This window comes from Sinocyclocheilus grahami, unplaced genomic scaffold (genome assembly GCF_001515645.1).
Source record: "Sinocyclocheilus grahami isolate Dianchi unplaced genomic scaffold, SAMN03320097.WGS_v1.1 scaffold531.1, whole genome shotgun sequence".
Taxonomy (NCBI): domain Eukaryota; kingdom Metazoa; phylum Chordata; class Actinopteri; order Cypriniformes; family Cyprinidae; genus Sinocyclocheilus; species Sinocyclocheilus grahami.
The window spans coordinates 293,617-306,635 of record NW_015505710.1 but is presented as its reverse complement, the minus strand read 5'-3'; the positions used below and the strand labels follow the sequence as shown (position 1 = coordinate 306,635).

The 13,019-nt window shown below is 36.6% G+C and overlaps 1 long non-coding RNA gene across 1 annotated transcript in view; it reads right to left on the bottom strand.

The window, feature by feature from the left end:
- Nucleotides 1-10,624, bottom strand: part of LOC107555318 (uncharacterized) — a 16,441-nt gene extending 5,817 nt beyond the window's left edge. The window contains exons 1-2 of the long non-coding RNA XR_001605152.1: nucleotides 10,614-10,624; nucleotides 10,252-10,254 (exon numbers count right to left, since the gene is read on the bottom strand). This is a non-coding gene — a long non-coding RNA (uncharacterized lncRNA). The remainder of the gene's footprint in view (nucleotides 1-10,251; nucleotides 10,255-10,613) is intronic.
- Between the last annotated feature and the right edge of the window lie 2,395 nt (nucleotides 10,625-13,019).

Below are 13,019 nucleotides of genomic sequence, written 5' to 3'. Positions count from 1 at the left end.
TGGAGTTCCTCCCGCACCCTCGGCGGTCAGGCCTTGTGCTGGGCTAGGTGTCCGTGTGTAGTGATTCCCCCTTCGGGCAATCCCACATGTGTACTCTTCCACGGTATGGCTCCCCTCACGGTAAGCCCGTGTCTTTCCCTGGCAGTCGTCAGACCATCTCTGTTGTGTAGTCGTCTCACCCCAGGCGGGTTGAGTCTACCACAGGGAATTCCATACGTAGCACTGCCCTGGGCCAGTCCATATGTGTTTTCCACATGATACCTCCTATGCGCAGGATGTGGCTTCCGTAGCATTCCCAGCTGGGTACGCTTTCCCAGTGTTATCCAATGTACTACTGTATGGAAAAGCAGTGGTGGACACCTCTGCCTAGCCGCTGTACTATCTTCCGCCCCAGCTGGTGTGGGGGGACTTATCGGCTTCCGCAGGGCACTGGAGGGGGTCAGCAAAAGTGGCGTTTTCCATACGGATCCCAATTCGTCAGTCACGACTGACATAACGTCGAACATGACTGACTGAACGGGAACGTCTCGGTTACTTGTGTAATCCTCGTTCCCTGAAGGAGGTTAACGGAGACGTTACGTTCCGTCGCCACAGTTGCTGTACCACCGCTGTACGGCCGGGGCGCGTAGTCTCGGCTCCTCAGCGAAAAACTGATGTGCCAACTGTCATTGGCTTGTTTAGTTTACACTCGAAGGTGATTGGGCTCTCGGGCGAGATCCCAGTTCGTCAGTTGTCTCATGTCTCCGTTCCCTTCACCGTCCGCGTTTTGGTTCAGTTTGGGCGAATGCAAACAACTTATTGATCATGAACCCAACATTCAATCTACCTGAGGGAAGACGTCTACATTTTAATTCAGTTAAATAGAGAGAGGGAAAAAATGCATTTAAAAAAATTTACTTCTAGTATATTCTTAAACTTGGACCTCATTATTGAAGTACAAATCCAAGCACCAGAAGTAGCCCACACTCTCTAAGTTTTCTTTAATTGAAAAATATGCATTTTCCTTCATTCAAAGGCTATATGGTTGCAATGATTTTTTAGTTAAAAACTTTAAATGCCTTTGTTTAAAATGTTTTATTGACTGACGTTTCATAGACCTTCAGTTGTTACGCTTTCAAATTCTATGCCATTTGTAATTTCACAGTATTTCCACCCCCTAACTTACTACACTTGTGAAGTCACAATTCTATATTGGTACAATTTACTCAGGCCGATGACATTTTTTGTGTGACATTAAAATTATTTTTAGAATAATTGCACATAAATAGGTTAAGCAAAACTATTGTGATTATTTCCGAGAACTATTTGACTGCAGGCAGACATACATTACGGTACAGTACAAATATTTGGAGCATCCCTTATTCTGTCCTTTATTTTCTTAAAGAACAAACACTTATTTTCTACAAGAATACAAGAATAAACACAATTTTCTTAAAGAATAAAAGATAAAGAATCACAATTGTCCATTATTTTCCATTTCTGAAGTTAATTGGCAACCCTAATGATGACGTAATTATCTTTTGACTCCCCTGACAGCGGCACCTTGCTCAACAAAAACAAAAAACACAAAAAAACTCAGTTGTTGGAGATATGCGAGCAAAAAATAATAGACGAAAAATGGATAATAGAAAGCGTGAAGGCACTGAAAAGGCCAGTACTCTAGTACTCTAGTATTTATTAATGATAAGCAGTTATACTTGTTTTACAGTGTAACGTTGACTTTGGATTTAAGCACTCTCTGTACGCATGTTTTTGAAAGGTCTTTTTGTTTGTCTTGTTTTAGTCTTTAAACCAGTCAAAAGGCAAACTGTACTTTCACAACCACTGTTATGATTGATACTACAAAGCCACAGCGCAATGCGTCATGTAATCTGTCAAATCAATGACTAGCTATTCCTTCAACTCCAGCCTGCCAGCCACAGTTTCCCAGCCTCTGATAAACTGAGAACAAGAGCAAAAACAAACTTCTCTTGATGACCTTAATTTCCTTGTTACACTCTCTGTGGAATTTTTGTGACTCCTCGTGCCTCAACTCGGTTTTGACCAAATCTTAGATTGTCTGATTCGGTCTGATATCCTACATCAGCCAGGGCCAAAAGAGACTGCATGGGCCAAACCTCTTACCAACAAAAATGGTATTTCTTATCCCTCTCCCTCTCTTCGGACTCCTACCAAATACATGAACATTGCTTTCTTGTTGAAGAAACCATCTATCCATCTGATAGTTTTTGTCATCTTTCATGCATTCAAAGCACAAATTTAGAATGCAGTGTGTTCATTTTACTTTTACAAGGTCAGATAAAGGCTTCAGATATACCCTTATTTACAAAAGAGCACAAAAGTGACAGCTCACTTTTAGTAGTCTTGGTTCTAGAAGTGTCTTTCCCACTCATTTCTCTGTAGGGCTTTCAAAATCTTTAATAAAGAGTTTTAAGCAATGAATAAAACCACCTACTTTTGATGAATCATACCAAATTCTTTTTTTTTTTTAATAAATACATTTAAGGGAAAAAAGTGATAAGACTCAAGGATTGTGGGTAGTGTAGTTCTTCAATTATTAAACATCATTATCCATTAAAAAGTTGTCAAATCACGCTGACCTGCAGGTTCTACAAAACCATACAGTATACCGAACAGCCATCACTTAACAACCTTGGAGCTCAAGGTAGGTTTATCTTGAAAGGGTTACACGTTATTGTTAAAAATCAATTTCTCTATGGAGAAAGTCATTGGGATTTTTACTTTCAGAACCCAGCAGTTGTGCTGTCTTTTTTGATCTGCTAAAATGTTGGTCATGCCCTATACAAGTGCTATAAATAACACAGTGATCCAATCTGCCCCCTCAAAGTCATTTTCATAAAACTATTTCATTTTTCATACAATAACATCTCCCCTTGCGTTTAGGAGGCAGAGTTCATAAAATAAGAAACTGTGTGGCACTCAGAGTCAAGATTTAACCCAATTTATGAGTAAAGATGCCTATCTATCAACTCATTAACTCTCGATTAGGTCAAAATATGAAACATAAATTTTGAAAATATATGTGTATATACACATACTGTATATTAGAGGTTTGCCAAAAACAGCCACACTAAGGCTGCTAGAAAAGGATAAACATTTGTCATGATGGTCCGGTCAAATTGTTGCCTAAAAAATGACAGCAGAATTAAATTCGAATTTCGGTTTAAATTTAGATTTAAGCCTACACTCATTCCAACTCCATAGTCATTCAACCCTCCTGCTTGAGTGAGTCAAAGAGTCAATAAGAAACACGTGACTCAAATGTTGCAAATAGATTTCCAATATCATACTGAAAATTATTTCAATATGTAATTAATTTTCTCAAAATGTTTAATCTGTCTCTGTACCTTCCTTATCACACTATTTTATTTGTCACGATTTGTATGCAGTTCTGCATTGTTGTTTTGGATGTCACAGTAATATCGCTCCATGTGGAGAGAAAATGTCATAAGCAGTGAAGCAGCGGCGCTGCTGAAGGCTGGTGTAAATCACAGACTCTTTGTAATGCATCTGTGTTCTTAGTTTTGAACAAGAGAGTGAAAGAGACAGGCAGAAACATGCATAAGCAGCAGAAATATGATCAGAAATTATTGTCAAGAAATTATTGTCTTTTGTCCAGAGCATGTCAACACACGTTTGAGCATAAATTTGCACTTAACCAATAAAATGCTATGAAGTGTCTTTTTTAATTAAATATTCTTAATTCTCATGACAGAGGCAATACAAAATACTGCTGACACCCGATTTTAGTTTTTGATCCAGCAGGAATCCTATTTTAGAATTTTATTTTCTCTACAAAGTTTTATCTCTACAACAGGGGTCTCCAAACTCAGTCCTGGAGGGCCGGTGTCCTGCAGAGTTTAGTTCCAATCCTAATCAAACACTCCTGAACCAGATAATCAAGGTCTTACTGGGTATACGTGAAACTCCAGGCAGGTGTGTTGAGGCAAGTTGGAGCTAAACTCTGCAGGACACCGGCCCTCCAGGACCGAGTTTGGTGACCCCTGCTCTACTGTGTAATTTAAGAGCCACTGAGGTTTTAATGTGGCATTTGTTGGCATTGTATGAATTTCTGTCTAAATAAAATGGTTTTGACAAAGGTAGCACAATAAAACTGCTATTGGAACGCCTTCAAGCTAAGCCACTGAATCAATAATGAAGCAAAGGGAAGTCAGTAAAAAAAATCAATAGCTCTCTGCAGGGAGAAATATGTTCCTGTTAGCCGCTAGTGTATGGATGAAAGTAAACTTGTGGCACCCTCAACATGTGACAAGTGCAAAGCTGAAACCATGCTAATGAATATATGATAAGTTGGAAAAAGTTGGAAAAGTCTCATCCTGAGGGAAAATGGTCACAATCTTCAGGAAAAATTAAGCGTTCCATAAGTTCTTTCATCTCTTTAGTAGTAAATAGCTACAGTATGGGCACTGTAAAAAAAATATGTAATCAATAAGTCATGGTAATATGTTATTCCATTACTCATCAAAATAATTTAACCGACTTTAACTAAATTTTTTAACTAGTTGAATATAAATTAAGTTGAAATTACTTGTACAGCCAATTTGATTATATTTTAAACTTTAAGGCATCAACTGAATTTATTTTTAAGTTTTTTAATTGAAGTAGGTAGCAATTTTTCACAGTGTGATTTAGTTATTTAGCTATTTGTTCCAGATAAATGCATGTTCTCTTATTAAATCACATAATCTGATAATTATAGAATTTATCATATATTAACTCATTAAACAAGCTTTAATGTAGTTTACTGTTTTTTAGTAACTTGTAGCATAATTATGTACAAAAAAAAGATAATTGCAACTTTCTATCTCACAAGTCATGCTTTGTTTCTCACAATTCTGAGAATTACAAGATATAAAGACAGAATTATGGGGAAAAGTCCGAAATGTGAGACGTATACTCTCAAATGCAAAAAAAAAAAAGTTTGTAACTCGCAATATTTTTCTAAGATTTTGGAGTTTACATCTTGTAATTTAGCTTTTTCTTTCTTCAGTCACGGAATAAAAATTAAAAAGGTAATTACTGCTCACAATTGTGGCTTTTTTTCTCACAGAGAAACCCCTCAGACCTCAGAGCTCTTCACTGTCATCTTATTCCACCAACTGTTTCATATCCCATAATTTATTCATTCATGTATTTTTGAGAATAAGGCACTCGGAGAAGTGCCATCAATACAGAGATTTTATCACTTTCTTTGAAACACGCCAGGCTGTCAGGAGCTTTATGAATGTTTCAGTATATAAACGCCTAGACGTTGATGAAAGGGCCGTATGGCTCTGTCATTGATCTCCAGACGTTGTAACATGCTTTAGATTAATGACACTATAGCCATGGGAGGACCCATCTGCATGCCATTTCCATCTTGATGAGACTGCGGCATGACACCGCAATACTACCTGCATGTGAGCTTGTAGGCAACATCCTTTACTCCGCTTCCGCAGGATGACCGCAGCGATGCATCAAATGCGCTGGAAACCTGACTGGAGAGAGTCAAAATATATATTTTTTTTTTTTTCAAATGCACCATTTAAAACTTTTACTGGGGTAATCTTTGGTTAAGTTAATTAAAAGTTTACAGATACTCATGATGAGAAACTAATGAAATGAAAGAATAAACCATAGGATTATGCTTTTCTGTTGAATAGAATTACATGCATAAGAGCATTAATCCATAAGCGCATTAAACCACCTCAACAAAATTTAGCAGAGCTGATAATTAATTCAACATTGTTAAAGATGAGTTTTACAACTGAGAAATACTATTGTAAAAAAGTATGCATGTATTTGCATAATACTGCACAAAAATAAAAAAGGAACCAAATTTTTACAGTACATTTTCTGAAGAAAATAAAAGTGGTACTAAGGTGTTTTTAGCATGTTGCTAGGGCATTGCTATGCAGTTGATAGGGAATTCTGGATTGTTTCTAGGGCACTGCTATGCAATTGTTATGGCGCTCTGAATGGTTGTGGTTCATAACGGCTATGCTGTCTCATATGAATTGTTTTCATTCTTCAGATGGCTTCCCATGCCTCTTTGCAGAAGATGTTTCCAACATTTATTGCACAGTCTGAATCTCAAAGCTCCCCCACTACAAAATGCTTAAGTCATAAGGCTGAGGAGACTGAATGGAACAGGGCAGGATCTAAGACCTAGGACACAATAGATCTAGGAAACCACAAGTTCAGTTGTTTTGACTTGAAGAGGAATTTGAAGACTGAAAAGGTCAACTGAATAATATACAATGGGATCTTTCACATGTGTCCCTTTGAAAAGATTGAAAAGCACTTCTATTATACACCTGTATCCTATTTTGAGTCCTTTCTCAATCTTATTACTTTTCCCAAAGATCTGAAATAATAGTGTTGTGGCGGCAGCTCCTTGTAAAATATGACACTGAACAAAGTAAAAAGGTACAAAATAAAAGGAAGATAAGATAGGAGTCTATGACTGAAATCATGCACATATTTTAAGCTTTCTTGGAGAGTGAATACATAAGACTATAGTAGAGCAGAGCAGAGGTTGCAAAGGGGTGCTAAGGGTTTACAGAAAATATCAGAACATTTTTTTTCCTTCTAGTCAAAAATCATGAGATTAATCAGAAATAATCCACTAACAGCCATAGTTTTGGACTGAATTGAACTCAATTACAGTTCAAACGTTTAGAGTCGATTTTTTTAAAGGATTTTGACAGCAGTCTTTTATTGCTTACCGAGGCTGCATTTATAAGAAAAAGCTGTAATATTGTGAAATGTTATTAAAATTTAAAATAGCTGTTTTATCTATTTTAAAATGTAATATAAAAATAATTTATTGTGACAAGTGCTATACAAATACATTTTAATTGATTTGAAAATACGTCTCTTCTGGGTTATACACCATTAATCCAACGGTGCAAAATAAAATACACAAAACATATAACAAATTATTTTTATTTTATTTTTCACACAGTATGAATGTGTCTTTACACCTAGCTGCCTTGGCATGAATAAGTTTACCCCTTGAATAGAGTATTCATATTGGTGTTTGTAGTCACACAAACAATTAAAATGTACCAGTAAATCATTAATCTATTAATACCAGCATTTTCATGGGCATTGATATCTGTTAAAGCCGAATTAGTTGCTAGCTACACTCAGTTTTATTTTCAAAAAGTTCTGTTCAAAATCAACCATAAATTGATTAAAAAAAATTTTTTAAATCTCTCTCTTTATTTATTCCTTCTCTTTCTAGCTTGTACTTATTTGAACAATGTCTAAAAACTTGGTATTACAAGCACTTCCTGTGTCTGTTTGCCTCTTTAAGAAGAATCGCTTTATGTATCCCCCAATTGTAAGTCGCTTTGGATAAAAGCGTCTGCTAAATGACTAAATGTAAATGTAAATAAGATGACTATAGAAAACTCCATAGTCCGGGCTCAAAGCACAATTCTGACACAATGAATTTAATAAATTAAAGTGAGAAGAAAGCTGTGAAAGTTTCTGTAATCAGGGGTGGTAGCCACTGCTAATGAAGTGTGTTGAAGCTTATGTGCAGCATTATAAATGAAAAGCAACACAAACCCTTTCTAATTTGCATGTAAATAGCATCAGGTCTTTGGCCTGCATCTACCATTGGACTGTGGTTAGCTGCTCTATGCATTTTCCTCTCCATCATGTGGCAATACACTTGATGCGCACATGCACTCACACACACACACACACACACAAATCAATACACTCTTCTCTGCGATGCTTTGAAGCATACTAAGCTTTGATTACATTCAAACATACCATTGCTTGCAGGGCTGTTCAATGATTCATGCATATGCTACAAATGGTTAAACAGATAAATTGTCTCTGAATAAACAAGACAAAAATGCATATGCTATGATTTGCCACATGCAATTTGTAAGGGATGTGCTATATGCCTGGTGAATAATGTGCTGACACACTCTCAGCAGGTTCCTGAATGTCGGGCACTGCAGGAGCCTGAGTGTCTCCGACAATGAGACTCCCTTCTGTGTGCTACTCAAGCTAGCGTATATATCTCCCCTCATATCCAATCCAAATAAAGCAGCCAAGGTCTTATTCCCACTACATCATCTGCTTCAATAGGAAACAGGATATAACCCCCTCAGCAAAGTGGAAATTAGTCTCATCTATTCCTCCCACCTTCCATGTGGATCTACCTTTATAAATTAGACATCATCATCATTTTGACTAGAATGTTTTCCTTTCCTCCATTCTTTCTTTCCACGCACATACAAAATGGAAATGGCAACGTATGATCCAATATTTTATTTATAGTTTCAGTCTTGGCATGTAACCTTCAAAAGTTCACCTAGATACAAAGTTGTGTTTACAAGGTTCTGGGTGATTGCTTTTGAGGAAGAACTAGTCACAACTTGCCAAAGTTTTCCAGGTTAGTGTCATCAGATCTCTGAGTTTGATTTGAGGTGCTTAACAGTAAGTAAACTAGATGAAGTAAACTAGCTGAACTGTATAATGTGGGTGCAATAATCTGTGCATATTACTTTTGGTAATCACTTTTTTCAGCTAATTGCTATTTCAGGTAAACCCACTTTCTAAACATCTCATAAAAACAAAGCGGTTCTTTTTCATGTGGGTCAAATAGATCTTTCCTGTCTAAGTGGGTGGTTCTTGGCCATAATGAGCCGCAAACTGGACCAGCCTTTATGCTTTAAATTCTATTTAAAGACTATTTTAAAGTCCAGATTCCAAGAGTATGGAATACTAGTGTGAGTAACAAAGACTGAATCAGCAGATCCAAGGAAAAAATACAGTACATATAAAAATTAACTGTTGCACAACCTTTTAAAACAACACACAACAGAATGAAAGATGAAGATGAATGAAAGTCTTACGGGTTTGGGCAACATGAGGGTGAGCAATTAAATGACAGAATTGTCATTTTTGGGTGAACTATCCCTTTAAATCCCTTTACCTGACCTTACCTGATTTGGACACTGAAGACTAGAATTTCTGGTTCCTGTCTGCTATCCTGCTGAGTAGTTTGCGATTGTAGCTCCATGTAGCTCTGTTTTTCTGTTGGAATCTCTATCTTACTATCACTCTCTGTTGTTTAAACTGCTAAAATATAACTTAAATTTTCACCATATTTCTGAAATTATCTATCAAACTAATTTGACATCGTTTGCCCACTCAGTGGTGCACCCACTGAGAAACCTGATGAAAGTGCCCTAGTTATTGGTGATTCTATTGTACGGAACATGAAAATAGAGACACCAGCCACCTTAGTCCAATATTTACAAGGAGCCAGAGCGCCTGACATCTTGGCAAATTTAAAAGTGCTGGCTAATGCTAAAAGTAAATTCAGTAAGATTGTTATTACACTCAGCAATAATGATGTTCGACTTTGCCAATCAGAGATCACTAAAAGTGACATTTAAAGAGGTATGTGAACTTGCAAGTACGATGTCAGACACTGTAATATGCTCTGCTCCCCGCCCTGCTTACCTTGGTGATGAGATATGTAGCAGACTGTCGTCACTCAATGGCTAGATGTCTAAGTGATGCCCGCAGAATAACATAGGTTTCATAGACAATTGGACGTTAGTTAATGTATAAACTAACATGAACTAACCATGAGCAATACGCGTTAGTTAATAAAAATACAGATGTTCATTGTTAGTTCATGTTAGTTCACAGTGCATTAACTAATGTTAACAATATTTTAATAATGTGTTAGTAAATGTTGAAATTAACATTAACAAAGATTAATAAACGCTGTATAAGTGCAGTTCATTATTAGTTCATGTTATAACTAATGTTTAACTAATGAACCTTATTGTAAAGTGTTACCGACGAGTTTTTGGGGCATACCTGACCTGTTGAAAGGAGATGTACTTGTATTTTTTTTTTTTTTTTATAAAGCTCATATCAATACAACCGAGGTTGTACAACGCACCTAGTGAGTGATCTGCCTGCTACAGTATTTTTCTCTTTGCGTCCGTCTTCAGTGTCTCTGGCCTCTGTTAATGGTGTTTACATACTTCATATTTTCACATAAATGACATGTTGGAAAATGATTGCATTGCAATGCAGTTTGTGCAAGTCCAGAACAGAGATCGGCTGCAATAAGATTTTCTCCCAATAGTTCGTGCATCATGAACAGTGAGTGATCTGCCTGCTACAGTATTTTTCTCTTTGCGTCCGTCTTCAGTGTCTCTGGCCTCTGTTAATGGTGTTTACATACTTCATATTTTCACATAAATGACATGTTGGAAAATGATTGCATTGCAATGCAGTTTGTGCAAGTCCAGAACAGAGATCGGCTGCAATAAAACAAAAAAATGGCCGGTTTATAATTAATACTATCACATGGAATTGATGTTGATGGCACTGAAATTCTGCAGCAGAGCGATGATATCTCAGATCATTATCTAGTCTTGTGTATACTCCATATAGCTAAAGCTGAAAATTCAACTCCTTGTTACAAATATGGTTTGAAAATAATCTTCCCAATTTGTCTTAATTCCTCAGCATATCCAATAGCTCAGAAAAACTTGATGGTGTAACAGAAATTATTGACTCTCTTTTCTAGCACTTTAGACACAGTCTCTCCTTTACGCTTAAAGAAGATTAAGGAAAACAGTCTGACACTGTGGTATAACTAGCACACTCACACCTTAAAAAAAGAGCAGCCAGAAAATGGAGCACAACTGGTAGAAAACAAAACTTGGTATGTCATATTGCATGGAAGGTAAGTACTTCTACATCCAGAAAAGCCTTAAAAATTGATAGATTTACTTACTTTTTACTTTTACAGGTATTTATTCAATACAGTGGCTAAATTAACAAAAAATAAAGCATTAGCAGGCGCAGACATTTCCCAACAGCACAGCACTGATGACTTTTTGAACTTCTTTGATGAAACTTCTTATGAACTTCCAAGATTGATACTATTAGAGATAAAATTTTAACCATGCAGCCGTCAGCGACAGTATTGCATCAGACAGTGCACTATAGATCCACTGAGGAACAGTTCCACTCATTCTCTGCTATAGGACAAGAAGAATTGTATAAACTTGTTAAATCATCTAAACCAACAACATGTATGTTAGATCCTATGCCATCTAAGCTACTAAAAGAGGTGCTTCCAGAAGTCACAGATACTCTTCTGAATATCATTAATTCATCATTGTCATTAGGATTAGGGTTGGGTTTCGTTTGTGTATTTTACTATACCGGTGCCAAATCAATACTTTTAAAATGGTACCGGTGCCTGAACCGATACTTTAAGAAAAAAGAGCTACAAAATGATGGTGGATGACATTAAAGAACGGCTTTTTTATTGAAAAAAAACATGGATTATCATGTCTACTTCAAATTTCTTTTGAGAGAAGTATTATTTTTCCTATTGTTACCCAAAATAGGATGGATTGGACATTATTGAGCACTATAAACACATTTAATGTCTGTTTCATTCATACTGGAATCCGGAGGGTGCCCTCGTGCATAAACTCCACATATAGAACTCACGATGTTCCAGGAAATCCCTAATATGGACAAAAGCATCCAGCTATGAATAATGAAACATAAAGATAATAAACACCTGACTGCGACAATAAGTTCGCATTTTCCAAGATCTCCTACTGCACCTTTAAAGTTTAGCTGAGTATTAATATATTTGGAAAAGCTTTTCATTCCAGGAACCCAGGTGAAATCAAATTTTAAAAAAAGTGATGACAGCACTCACTTCAGCATACTTGCTTTGAGCTATTGAGAGAGCATGTGACAGGGAATAGACAGGGTAATAGAGATACGGATACTCTCACAGTCTGAGCTTTGATTCATTTTCACAGAAGGAGCTTTAAGCTTTTATTCCTACTACAATTCCTGCCACACTTGTCAGGGTTTAGGGTAGAGGATGGAGCGAGGACTCAGTACTGCAGAAGAATGGGTTTCTTTATTAAAATAAAACAAAACAAACAGAAACTACCCCGTGGGGGAAAAACAGGCTGGCAAGGCAAGGCAAGGCAAGGCAAGGCAAGGCAAGGCAGGATCTGGACACATCCAGGGATTGACGATGACGAACTGACGCACGACTGCAAACACAAGGAGCATAAATGGAGAGCAAATGAGGAGGGTAATGAGGGACCACATGTGGGACAAATTAACTAATAATCAGGTAACAAGATGGGAGGGGTCAAGACAATTGACATGAGCACATGGAGAGCAACACTCTTCACAAAAGTAGCTGCACTTTGCCAACTTTCATCTGTCCAAAAACAAAAAAAGGAGTACAGTTGTGTAAGCAGTTCATGGTGAAATTTGCTAACATTTGAGAGCTGGTGGTCTTTGACTAAGAATATAAATAAAGTGATTACTACAGATAATTTTTTTACTACAGATAAAAGAAAAAAAATCACATAATTTCAGTCATCAATATGTTGATTTTGCTTATAACAATCATATGAGAATGTATTCAGTATTTCTATGAATTAAAATTCACATCATGTAAAATATCATGATTAATATGTCTACTTTTAATTAAGATATCTCCATTCGACCAGTATGTTAATCATAAAAAAATCTATGTTTTTCTACTTAGAAATCACAGTATCCACTCTTTTGTTTATGTACCAAATGTTTTAGTTAACATGTCATACATAGCAATATAGTTTGTGCCAGGCCTGTAAAGTTGTAAAATGAGGCTTTACAGTTGATTGGGGTGGTTGGTGGAAAAATATATCAGTATACACTTTTTGTACAATTCCTCTTTCAGGACTTTGCTGGCCAGCAGAAGTGGCAAATGCTCTTGACATGCATTGTTTATTTTTCAATATACATCTGAGAAGAGCAAAATTGGAATTGATCAGAACAATAAAGGGGAAGCAATTACAGAACTGACTTGAGTCATTTGAATATAAATTAAGTACAAAATCAATGAGTAGTAATTGCAATATACGTTTTTCTGACTGAGTCATACATGCAATGTTGCAGACTGCTATTAGTAA